Source organism: Dasypus novemcinctus, chromosome 4 (assembly GCF_030445035.2).
Source record: "Dasypus novemcinctus isolate mDasNov1 chromosome 4, mDasNov1.1.hap2, whole genome shotgun sequence".
NCBI classification, from domain to species: domain Eukaryota; kingdom Metazoa; phylum Chordata; class Mammalia; order Cingulata; family Dasypodidae; genus Dasypus; species Dasypus novemcinctus.
The window spans coordinates 10,083,984-10,096,500 of record NC_080676.1 but is presented as its reverse complement, the minus strand read 5'-3'; the positions used below and the strand labels follow the sequence as shown (position 1 = coordinate 10,096,500).

Here is a 12,517-nt window from a genome sequence, read left to right as displayed (position 1 = left end):
CACTACCCAGAAGAGAGAGCCAAAGGAAAAGAATTGTGATGGCAAAATGTGAGTTAAAAGTAGCAGCTGATACTGCTGGCAATCTCCTCCACACTAAGACACTTTTGAATTCTCAGGCCTCAGGACCAGGGGCTACAGACAAAGGAGACTCCAGGGATCCACCTTCCCAGGAAAAGGGAAAGAGAGTGACATAGCCTAAGGTTGACTCAGCTTTTGACCCACAAATTTGGTCCACTGTGTCCCAGGAGCCCTTCCAGGCCAGGTGGGGCTGGGCCAGTGTTTGCCTTGGGAGCCAGCTCATGATAAAAGAGTTCTGGGACTAAAGAGATCCAACTGTCTCAATAACCCCCACAATGGCAGGAACTGGTTGTTGAGGATACAGGGGGGGAGTGGAATTATTTCTTATCTGGGTAAAGGAAGGGGGCTGTTAGCAAAGGTTGGAGAACTGCCTCTGAGAAAGTTTGAAATATCAGGCTCTTACTTAGCCTCTAGGCAGGAACTCTTATCACATTGATCACGTCACTCTCAGATCAAAGAAGGCTGCCAAAAAGCACCATCTGCTGGCAGAACAAAGAAGTGCACATGAGGAAATTAAAAACAAATAAGAGAGGGTTTTTCCAGCTTCCTCCCCAAGGCTGGAGGAAGTGGGTCTGCAGCCCATTACTGGGTCCAGAGCCCAGTTTTGAGCAACTAATAGGGATAATCCTAAAGACCCAGGACAGGTTGAACCAAGAATCAAAGAACAGCAGTAACACAGCCTCCTGCCACTAAATCCCTATAAAAGAGAGAAAAGGAGCATTTTTTTTTTAAGATTTTATTTATTTATTTAATTCCCCCCTCCCCCAGTTGTCAGTTCTCTGTGTCTATTTGCTGTGTCTTGTTTCTCTGTCTGCTTCTGTTGTCGTCAGCAGCACGGGAAGTGTGGGCGGCGCCATTCCTGGGCAGGCTGCACTTTCTTTCGCGCTGGGCGGCTCTCCTTACGGGGCGCACTCCTTGGGCATGGGGCTCCCCTACGTGTGGGACACCCCTGTGTGGCAGGGCATTCCTTGCGCGCATCAGCACTGGGCATGGGCCAGCTCCACACGGGTCAAGGAGGCCTGGGGTTTGAACCGTGGACCTCCCATGTGGTAGACGGACGCCCTAACCACTGGGCCAAGTCCGTTTCCTGAAAATGAGCATTTGAGTTAACTCATCATCCTAATAAGATGCTTACACATCAGCAAAATAATACGAGCCATACTAAGAAAATGTAAGATGTGGTCCAAGAAAAGGAATATGTCAAAGTTTCAGAAGAGACACAGGATTTGAAACAACTAATCAGAGATGCACACAGATTTCCAAAATCAAATTAATGAATTGAAAAACAATATGGCTAAAGAGATAAATGACATCAAGAAGACATTGAACAAGCACAAAGAAGAATTTGAAAACCTGAATAGAAAACTATCAGCACTCATGGGAATGAAAGACATGATAAATGAGATAAAAAACACATTAAAGGTATACAACAGCAGAATCAAAGTGATAGAAGAAAGAACAAGTAAAACTGAAGAAAGAACAGCTGAAATTGAAGACAGATAAGAATGGGAAAAAAATTGAGCTCAGGGAGTTGAATGATAACATGAAATGCAACAACATACATATCATGGGATTTCCAGGAGAAGAGAAGGGAAAAGGGGCAGCAAGAAAGAATATTTGAGGAAATAATAGCTGAAAATTACCCAAATCTCACAAAAGAAATGAACTTGGATGTCCAAGAAGCACAGCATACCCCAATCAGAATATATGCAAATAGACCTACTCCAAGATACATACTATTTAATGTCATAAAACATAAAAGATAAAGGGAGAATTCTGAGAGCAGCAAGGGAAAAGCAAATCACATACAAGGGATGCCCAGTAAGACTTAGAGCAGATTTCTCACCAGAAACCATGGAGGGGAGGTAGATGTGGCTCAAGCAGTTGGGGACCCACCTACCATATGGGAGGTTCTCCTAAAGAAGATGAGCAAGACAGCAACTGATGTGACAGGCAGGTGCAGCAAGCTGATGCAACAAGACGATACAATGAGAAGACACAAAGAGGAGACACAACTAAGAAACACAATGAGAGACACAAAGCAGGGAGCGGGTGTGGCTCAAGTGATTGGGTGCCTCCTTCCCACATGGGAGGTTCTGGGTTTGGTTCTCCTAAAAAGAAGATGAGCAGATACAGTAAGCACACAATGAAGAGACATAGAGAACAGTGAGTGAGCACAAACAATGGGGGTGGGAGGGCAATAAATTTTTTAAATAAAATCTTTTTTAAAAATTTAAAAAAAGAAACCATGGAGGTGAGAAGACAGTGATATGATATAATTATAATACTGAAAGAGAAAAACTGCCACCCAAGAATTATTTATCCAGCAAAATTGTCCTCCTAATATGGTGAATTTAAAGTTTCACACACAAACAGAAACTAAGAGAATTCATAAAAAAGAATCCAACTTTGCAGGAAATAGTAAAGGAAGCCTTAGAGCCTGAAAGGAAAAGATAGGAGAGAGGCTTGGAGGAGAATATAGAAAAATAATAGCAGAAAGAATAACCAAAAGAGTAAGAAGACAGGAGAAAATAAGATATGGCATATGAAAGACAAAGAATAAAATGGTGGAAGTAAATATTGCATCTTCAGTAATATCATTGAATGTGAATGTATTAAACTCTCCAACCAAAAGATATAGACTAAGAGAATGGATTTAAAAACAAAACAAAACATAGCCATCCATATGCTGCCTACAAGAAGCTCAACTTAAACCCAGGGCTACAAACCAGCTGACAGTGAAAGGTTGGAAAAAGACAGTCCACACAGGTAGTAACCAAAAAAGGGCAGAAATAGGTATACTCATATCAGACTTTAATGCAAAAGAGTTATAAGAGATACAGAAGGTCTGTATATTAATAAAAGGGACAATCCATCAGGAAGAAATAACAGTCATAAAAATCCATGCAGCTAACCAGGGTGCCCCAAAATACATGTGGCAAACTCTGGCAAAAACTGAAAGGAGAAATAGACATCTCTACAATAATCATTGAAGACTTCAACACACTACTCACATCATTAGCTAGAACAACTAGACAGAAGATCAACAAGGAAAGAGAAAACATGAACAATATGATAAACCAGTTAGACCTAACAGACATACACAGGATGTTGCACCTAAACTCAAAGGTTAAACACTCTTTTCAAGTCCTCAAGGGTCTTTCTCCAGGATAGATGACATGTTAGGTCACAACACAAGTCTCAATAAATACACAAAGATTGAAATTATACAAAACTCCTTCTCAGATCATAATGCAATGAAACTGGAAATCAATTATAAACAGGAAATAGGTAAGTCTGTAAATGTGTGGAGGCTGAAAAACACACTCTTACATCATCAGCGGGTCAAAGAAGAAATTCTAAGTGAAATTGGTAAATATATTGAGATGAACTGAAAATGAGAATACAACTTACCAATACTTATGGGAAACAGTGAAGGCAGTAGTGATAGAGAAATTTATAGCCCTAATGCCTATATTAAAAAAAGAAGAGAGAGCAAAAAATGAAAGACCTAACTTAACAACTGGAGAAACTAGAAAAAACAGTAAACCTCTCCCAAAGCAAGCAAAAAGAAATATTAAAGATTAGAGCAGAAATAAATGAAATTGAGAACAAAAAAAAAATAGAGAAAAAAAAAAAGCTGGTTCTTTGAGAAGATCAATAAAATTGATAAATGTCTATCTAGACTAACAGAAAAAAAGAGAAAAGATTCAAATAAATACAATCAGAAATGAAAGAGGGGAAGCTGATGTGGCTCAGATCCAGCGCCTCCTAAAGAAGACAGCAAGCTGGTGTGATGGGCAGGCACAGTGAACTGATGCAACAAGATGATGCAACATGAGATGTGGGAAGGAAATGAGAGACACAACAAACCAGGAAATGAAGGTGGCTCAAGTGATTAGGCACCTCCCTCCAACAGCAGAGGTCCCAGGTTTGACTCCTGATGCCTCCTAAAGAAATAAGGAAAACAAACAAACACAGGAAGTGAAAAACAACAAGGGGGTGAGGAGAAATAAATTAATTAAATAAATCTTTGAAAAAAAGAAAGAAAGAAATGAAAAGGGTGAAGTTACAACTGACCCCACAGAAATACAAAAGATCATAGAGAATATTATGAGAAACCATATGCCAACATATTAGACAACCTACATGAAATGGTCAAATTCCTAGAAATGTACAAACATCCTGCACTGATGCTACAAGAAATACAAGAACTTAACAAACCAATCACATTGAAGAGACTGAATCAGTCATCAAAAATCTCCCACCAAAGAAAAGTCCAGGACTTTTCTTGGCTTCACAGGTGAATTCTACCAAGCATTTCAAAAGAATTAACACCTGTTTAAACTCTTCCAAAAAACTGAAGAGGAGGGAAAATTACCCAATACACTTTATGAAGCCAACATCACCCTAATACCAAAGCCAGATAAAGATACTACAAGAAAAGAAAATTACAGACCAATATTTCTAATGATCATAGATGCAAAAATTCTCAACAAAATACTTGCAAATAGAATCCAACAGCATATCAAAAGACTTATATATCATGACCAAGTGGGATTTATACCTGGTATTCAAGGCTGGTTCAACATAAGAAAATCAATTAACATAATATACTATATTAACAAATTGAGGGGAAAACCACATGATCATCTTGATAAATGCAGAAAAGGCATTTAACAAAATCCAGCATTCTTTCTTGATAAAACACTTCAGAAGATAGAAATAGAAGGGAAACTCTTCAATATGATAAAGGGTATATATGAAAAAACCACAGCCAACATCATACTCAATGAAGAAAGATTGAAAGCGTTCCCTCTAAGATTGGAAACAAGACAAGGATGCCTACTGTCACTGTTATTCAACATTGAGCTAAATTCTAGCTAAAGCAATTAGATAAGGGGAAAAAAGGGCATCCATACAGGGAAAAAAAGCAGCAAAATGCTCACTATTTGTGGATTACATGATCCTCCATTAAGAAAATTTTGAACTGCCTAAGACAGAACTACTTGAGCTAATAAATGAGATCAGCAAAGTGGCAAGATACAAGCTCAACATTAAAAAATCAGTAATGTTTTTGTACTCCAGTACTGAACAATCTGAGGAGGATATCGGGGGGAATATCCCATTTACAATAGCAACAAAAAGTCTTAAATACCTAGGAATCAATTTAACCAAAGAAGTACAGGACCTATATGCAGAAAACTACAGAACAATGCTAAAAGAAAAAAATCAATGAAGACCTAAACAAAAGGAGAGACATTCCATGTTCATGGATTGGAAGATTAAATTGTGATGATATCACTCCTACCCAAACTGATTTATAGATTCGACGTAATACCAATAAAAATTCCAACAGCTTACTTTACAGGAATAGAAAAGGCAATTACCAAATTCGTTTGGATGGGAAAATGCACCAGAACAGCCAAAAGCATTCTTAAAGAAGAAGAGCCATTTGGGCAGGGGGGGGGGGGGGGCGGAATTTCAGTGCCTGACCTTGAAATATATTACAAAGCTACAGTGGTCAAAACAGCATGGTATTGGAATAAAGTTAGATACTTTGATCAGTGGAATAGAATTGAAAATCCAGAGATAAACCCTTACCTCTTTGGCCAACTGGATTTCAACAAACCTACCAAAGTCATGTTAACAGGATAAAACAGTCTCTTCAGCAAAAATGGTGCTGAGAGAAGTGGCTATTCATAACCAAAAGACCCCTATCTAATTCCCTATACAAGAATCAACTCAAAATAATCAAAAGCCTAAATGAAAAAGACAGGACCATAGAACTACTAGAAGAGAATGTAGGGAAACATCTTAAAGACCATGTGGTGGGTGGTGGTTTTTGGACCTTACACCCAAAGCATGAATAACAGCAACAATAAAATAGATAAATGGGACTGCCTCAAAATTCAACAATTTTGCACCTCAAAGGACTTTGTCAAAAGGGTGAAAATATAGCCAACTCAATGGGAAAAAATGTTTGGAAATCACATATCTGATAAGGGTTAAATATCCATGATATACAGGGAGATGCTGCAACTCTACAACAAAAAAGACAAATGACCCGATTAAAAAATGGGCAAAAGACTTCGATAGACATTTGTCCAAAGAAATACAAATGGCAAAAATCACGTGAAAAAAAAATGTTCAACATCACTTGTAATTAGGGAAATGCAAATCAAAACTACAATGAAATATCATTTCACACCTATCAGGCCACTATTAAAAAGACAAAACTACAAGTGTTGAAGAGGATTTGGAGAGATAGCAACACTTATTCACTGTTTGTAGGAATGTAGAATGCTACAGCCACTGTGGAGGGCTGTTTGGAAGTTCCTAAGGAAGCTGACTATAGACTTGCCATGTGACCCAGCAATACCACTACTAGATATATAACCAGAACTGAGAGCAGTGACATGAACAGACATCTGCACACAACTGTTCACAGTGGCATTATTCACGATGGCCAAAAGATGGGAATAACATGAGTGTCCATCAACCAATGCATGGATAAACAGACTGTGGTGTATACACATGACAGAATATTATGCAGCTGTAAAAAGAAATGAAGTTGTAAAGCATATGACAACATGGATGAACCTGGAGGACATTATGTTGAATGAAGCAAGCCAGACACAAAAGGAAAAATACTGTGTGATTGCACTAATATGAACATATATTGTGAAATGTCATGGAGTTAAAAACTTGAATATGGGTCACAGAAAATAGAATGAGTTAGAGAATGAAAGCTAAGGGTTACTTTTGCAGAATTGGTAAAAAGAATGTGTGCTAAGCTATGGAAATAAATAGAAAAGGTGAAAGCCCAACATGTCTGTAACTAGCAGTATGAAAGGGGTTTAAAGGAAAAGTGTAAGGCGATGTATATTACTAAAAGAAACAATAAAAAGTGTAACATGGGACTGTATAGCAAAGTAAAATGTGAAATATGAATATGGGTAAAATTGCATAAATAACAGTTTTTCTTTGAAAATGAACAAATGTATGTTTAAGAGTACAAGATGTTAATATCAGACAAAAAGCCTCCATTATGCTAAGTAAAGGAAACCAGACACAAAGTAGTCCATATTGTATGACTCCATTTATATAAAATGTAAAAATAAATCAGTTTATAAAGATAAATTAGATTAGTGGTTATGTAGGGCTGGGGAAGGACTGCTAAAGGGTGTGGAGTTTTTCTTCTTTGAGTAATGAAATTGTTTTAAAATTTTCATGGTGATGAATGCACAACACTGTGATTATACTAAAAGCCATTGATTATACACTTTGATTATAACATATGGTATATGAATATATCTCAACAAAACTGCCTAATAAATAAATAATTGTGCAAGAATATCCAGAAATAGCAGCTATGTACAGCAGGGGTAGCAAAGAGAGATTGAAAGGGGAAGACTTTTCTTGTTAGTGGGCTTGTTTTTTGTTTATTTTTATTATTATTGAAATAATGAAAATGCTCTAATGATGATTGAGATGATGAAAGCACAGCTATGTGATTACCCCAAATACCACTGATTGTGCACTTTGGATGAATTGTGTGCTTTATTAATATGTATCAATAAAATTGATTTGTTTTAAAACTATATATAAATATAAATAAATTAGAAATACAGAAACCAGAATAGAAGCTATATATGGCAAGGAAAGCATAGAGAGATTGCGAGGTGATTATTAAGGGGGAGAGCTTTTTTGGTTTGTTTTTTGTTTATTTTATTATTGGAATAATAAAAATGCTCTAATAACGATTGAAGTGATAAATGCACAACTTTGTGATTATACCAAATACCACTGAGTGTGCACTTTGGATGGATTGTCTGCTTTATTAATATGTATCAATAAAAATGATTTTTAAAAAAAGGAATACCAATACTATGCAACTACCACTATCAATCTTCTATCCACATGACTACCCCAGCCCTCCTGCCCCTGTTTTAGTTTTCTAGGCTGCTTAAAGCAAATACCTTAAAATGGCTTGGTTTGAATAATGGGAATTTATTAGCTTACAGTTTTGAGGCTGAGAAAATGTCCAAATCAGGCATCATCAAAATGATGCTTTCTTCCCAAAGACCAATAGCCAGTGATACTTGGCTTCTCTGCCACATGGCAAGGCACATAGCAGTGCCTGCTGGTCTCTCCCTTCTCCTCCAGTTTTTGTTGATTTCAGCTTCTTGCTTCCATGGCTTGGTACCTCTGTGTGTGTCTCTCTCTCTTTCTCTATTCGTTCTGTTTATACAGGATTAAGATCCATCCTGAATGAGCTAGGTTACACCTGAACTGAAGGAGCCTCATCAAAAGATCCTACTTACCATGGATTTACACCCAAAAGAATGGATTAGATTTAAGAACATGTTTTTCTGAGGGACATACAGCTTCAAACCACCATACCCCTCTTCAGTCTATTCCCCATACAGCAGCCAGAATGACATTTTTGAAATGTAAATCAGATCATGTGACTCTTCAGCTTAAATATTTCCATTGGCTTACCATTGCACCTATCTTTATTTATATTTCTATGCTTATTCAATCAGTAATTAAGAGAGATATGGGAGCAGATGTGGCTCAAGTGGTTGAGCACCAGCTTCTCACATATGAGGTCCTGGGTTTAATCTCTGAGTCTGGTACCTAAAAAAAAAGAGAGAGAGAGCATTGTATGAACATGGATGTCTAATTTTGCTATTAGTTCTGCCAATTTTTGTTTTATATATTTTGGAGCTATGTTATTAGGTGCCCTTGAATTTAGATGTGTTAAATCTTCCTGTTAGATTGGCCCTTTTGTCATTATTTAATATCCTTCTTTATCTCTAGTAATACTTCATGCCTTAGAGTCGTGGTTCCCAAACTGTGCACTGTGGTACTTATGCGCCCTGCAGCAAACTCACTGAGGCAAACTGGGAAATTTTAAATTTTCTAGGGAATTCCAGCAACATCTGTCAGAAGCCGTGTTGTTGGAGTCTTTTATGTGAACCCCAGAAAATCATGTTCTCAAATCAGGCCTTTCCTGTGGGTATGGGGGCCTTTGACTGGAGTACTTCAATGACACATGACCCAGGGTGGATCTCGGCCCTCTTGCTGGAGTAATTTATAAATGGGAGAAACATGCAGAGACACACAAAGGAAGAGAGCTGTCACTTCACCCTGCCATGTGAGAGAGGACTCCACGATTGCCTGCAGCCATAGAAAGACCAAGAAACCCCAAGAGGCTAAGAGAGAGGTTGGAGGCTGGAATCACCAAAGCAGCCCCAGGCTGAAGCAGTGAGGCCCCGAGGAGAGTGTGGAGATGAGCCATGCACCTGAACATCCACAGCTGAGCGCAAGGAGAAGGTGAGCCTAGAGGGGAAGGTAGGGGCCTCAGCAAAGCCTAGCCAGCGTTATGCCTCGCCACATGGCAGGAGTCCAGGATCACCAGCAGCCGACCTTTGGTAGGTCAGCAGCTATGCTGATGCCTTGCTTTGGACCTTTTCACAGCCTCAGAACTGTAAGATTTTAACCTCATAAATTCCCATTATAAAAGCCAACCCATTTCTGGTATTTTGCATTGGCAGCCTTTAGCAAATTAAGACAGGTGCTAGGTGAATTACCAGCTAGAGGTAATTCACAGTTTCAAATTAGGTCATGCTTGGACTAATAAAATCTATTACTATGTAACAAATTACCCCCAAATTTAGCAGCTTAAAACACAATAAAATATTATCTCATAATTTCTGTGGGTCAGGAATTTGGGAGCAGACTAGCTGGGGTGGGTCTGGGTCAGGGGGTTGTAATCAGGCTGTTGGCTGCAGCTCCAGCTCCTGAAGATTTGGCTGGGATTTTGATGTCCAAGATGGCTCCCTCACTGGTTGTTGGGAAGAGGCTTTTGTTTCTCACTGGCTGTTCATCAGAGGCTTCAGATCCTTTCTGGCTTTAGGCAGGAGGCCTCAGTTCCTCACCACGTGGGCATAGGAGAATCTGAATGTCCTTATGATGTGGCAATTGGCAAAGCAGGGAGGAAGTTGCAATGCCTTTTATGGCCTAGTCTCAAAAATCACACTCTATTGCTTCCTCACAGTCTATTTATTAGAAGTGAGTCATTAAGTCCAGCCCACACTCATGGCCCACTGGGTGGACTGGGGGAGAGTGTAAATGATAATGTGGACCATTGACCATGTGGTGCAGCAGTGCTCAGAGATGTGTTCACCAAGTACAATGAATGTCCCATGATGATGGAGGGAGTTGTTGTTGTGGGAGGAGTGGGGTGAGGGGGTGAGGGGGTATATGGGGACCTCATATTTTTTTAATATAACATTTAAAAAAATAAAGATAATTGTGCAAAAAAATATAGTTATGATAAACAAAAGAGATAAATAGCACCAACATAACATTCTGTGATAGATGGAGAGACAAAAAGATGTAACATAATTTCATTTATAGGAATTACAAAAATGTGAAAATATTATGTTCTGCTGGGCGTCAGGTAAATGGTTATCTTTTGATATGTTATTGACTAGGGCGGTGCATGAGGGGACCTCTGGGGTTCTAGTACAATTCTTGTTCTGGGTGCCAGTTACACAAGTGTTCTTGATTTGCCAAAATTCATGAAGCTATCATTTTAATGAGAACGTATTTTAGAATTTTAATAAACTCAATATAAGTGGCATAAAAAAAAAAAAGAGGAAAGGAGTTAGGTCTATCACGTGAAGGGAGGAATTGGTGAACATCCTATAAAACCACCGTAGTGCTACATTCCTTTCAATGACATCAGAGCTTTGTGAATGAAACTGGGTGTTTGGAAGTAGCAGTGACAAAAAAAAAAGTACACACCATCTGATAATCAATGTTGAACAGGACATGAGAATGACAGTATCCAATCTGATTCAAAGGTTTGAGAAATTGTGCAGTACTCAACAGGCACATACATTCCATTAATAAATAAGTGTGGTTATTACAGAATTAAGTAAAAAATACATATTTAAATTTATGTGTTAATTTTTTCAAAAGGCTACTAAATTTTTAGGTTATAAACACTTCTTAAATTGTTTGGGCATAACTACTTAGCGAATGGAACTGTGTAATATTTCTTTTAGTCTGTGGTGCTGTGAAAAACTTACTGATTGACTAAGGGTGCCATGAACAAGAAAATTTGGGAATCTCTTACTCAGAATTCACCGTGTCTGATGCTAGTGTAACTATACCAGCTTTCTTTTGGTTGGTGTTTGTACAGTATGCTTTTTATTATACCCTTTTATCTCCAACATTTCAGGGTCCTATAGATGTATAGATGAGGTGTGTCACTTGAAAGCAGCATGTTTGGGCATTTTAAAAAAATCTAGTCTAATAATAATCTTTTAATTGGATTGTTTAGTTCTATTTACATATTTGGGATTAAATCTACCATCTTATTACTTTTTCCCACCCATTTTATTATTTTCTTCTTTCTTCTCATCTTTTGATTAAAGTATTTTTAAAATTTTATATGTTCCCCTTTATTTGCTTAGGTATATATTCTTTAATTATTGTTAGTGGTTATCCTGGAGATTACAACGTGCGTCCTTATCTTACTACAGTTTGACAGAAATTATTTCCCAATATAAAGAACCTTTTATCTCCATTTAATCCTTTCATAACTTTTGTGTTATATAATCATTGTAATGAATTTTAATTCTAAATACATTTTGCATAGTTTATATTCATTCTTTTTTTCTTTTTTGTTCTTTTTTTTTTTGTCTATATATTCATTCTTATTTGCACAAGTAATACTCTTAAATAGTTGTCTTCATTCCTTCCTATATTCATAATTCTGTCTGGGATCATTTTCTTTATGCCCAAAGAAATTTAATATTTCTTTTAATGCTAGCTTGCTGGAAAATAACAAAATCTGTTTTCATTTGTCAGGATTTTCTTTTTTTAATCATTTTTTTAGGATTTATTTATTTATTTACCCACCCCCACCCCCACCCCACTGTGTGCTCTCATGTCCATTTGCTGTGCGTTCTTCTGTGTCTGCTTGTCTTCTCTTTAGGCAGCACCAGGAACTGATCCTGGGACCTTCTGGAGAGGGAGAGAGGTACTCAATCTCTTGCACCACCTCAGCTCCCTGGTCTGCTGCATCTCTTATTGTCTCTCCTCTGTGTCTCTTTTTGTTGCATCATCTTGCTGTGTCAGCTCTCTGCTCAGGCCAGCATTCTGTGTGGGTCAGCACTCTGCTCAGGCCAGCTCTCTGTGTGGGCCAGCTTGCCTTCACCAGGAAGTCCCGGGAAGCGAAATCTGGACCTCCCATATGGTAGATGGGAGCTGAATCACTTGAGCCACATCTGCTTCCCAGGACTGGTTTTTATTTTTCTTTCCCTTTTGGAGAATTTTCCTGCTTTGTGTAGAATTATATGTTGGCAGTTTGTTCTTTCAGCACTTAACGATGTCATTTCACTGTCTTCAGGTTTCTATC

The 12,517-nt window shown here is 38.1% G+C and overlaps 1 protein-coding gene across 4 annotated transcripts in view; it reads right to left on the bottom strand.

Annotated features, from left to right (window-relative positions):
• Positions 1 to 12,517, bottom strand: part of LOC101430790 (uncharacterized) — an 81,208-nt gene that overhangs the window by 62,136 nt on the left and 6,555 nt on the right. For 3 of the 4 annotated variants that reach the window (XM_058295091.2, XM_058295092.2, XM_058295093.2), the window contains one exon: positions 8,584 to 8,721. The exons of the other annotated variant lie outside the window; for it this stretch is intronic. The gene's annotated coding sequence lies outside the window, so the exon portion shown is untranslated. The remainder of the gene's footprint in view (positions 1 to 8,583; positions 8,722 to 12,517) is intronic. 4 annotated transcript variants of the gene reach the window in all.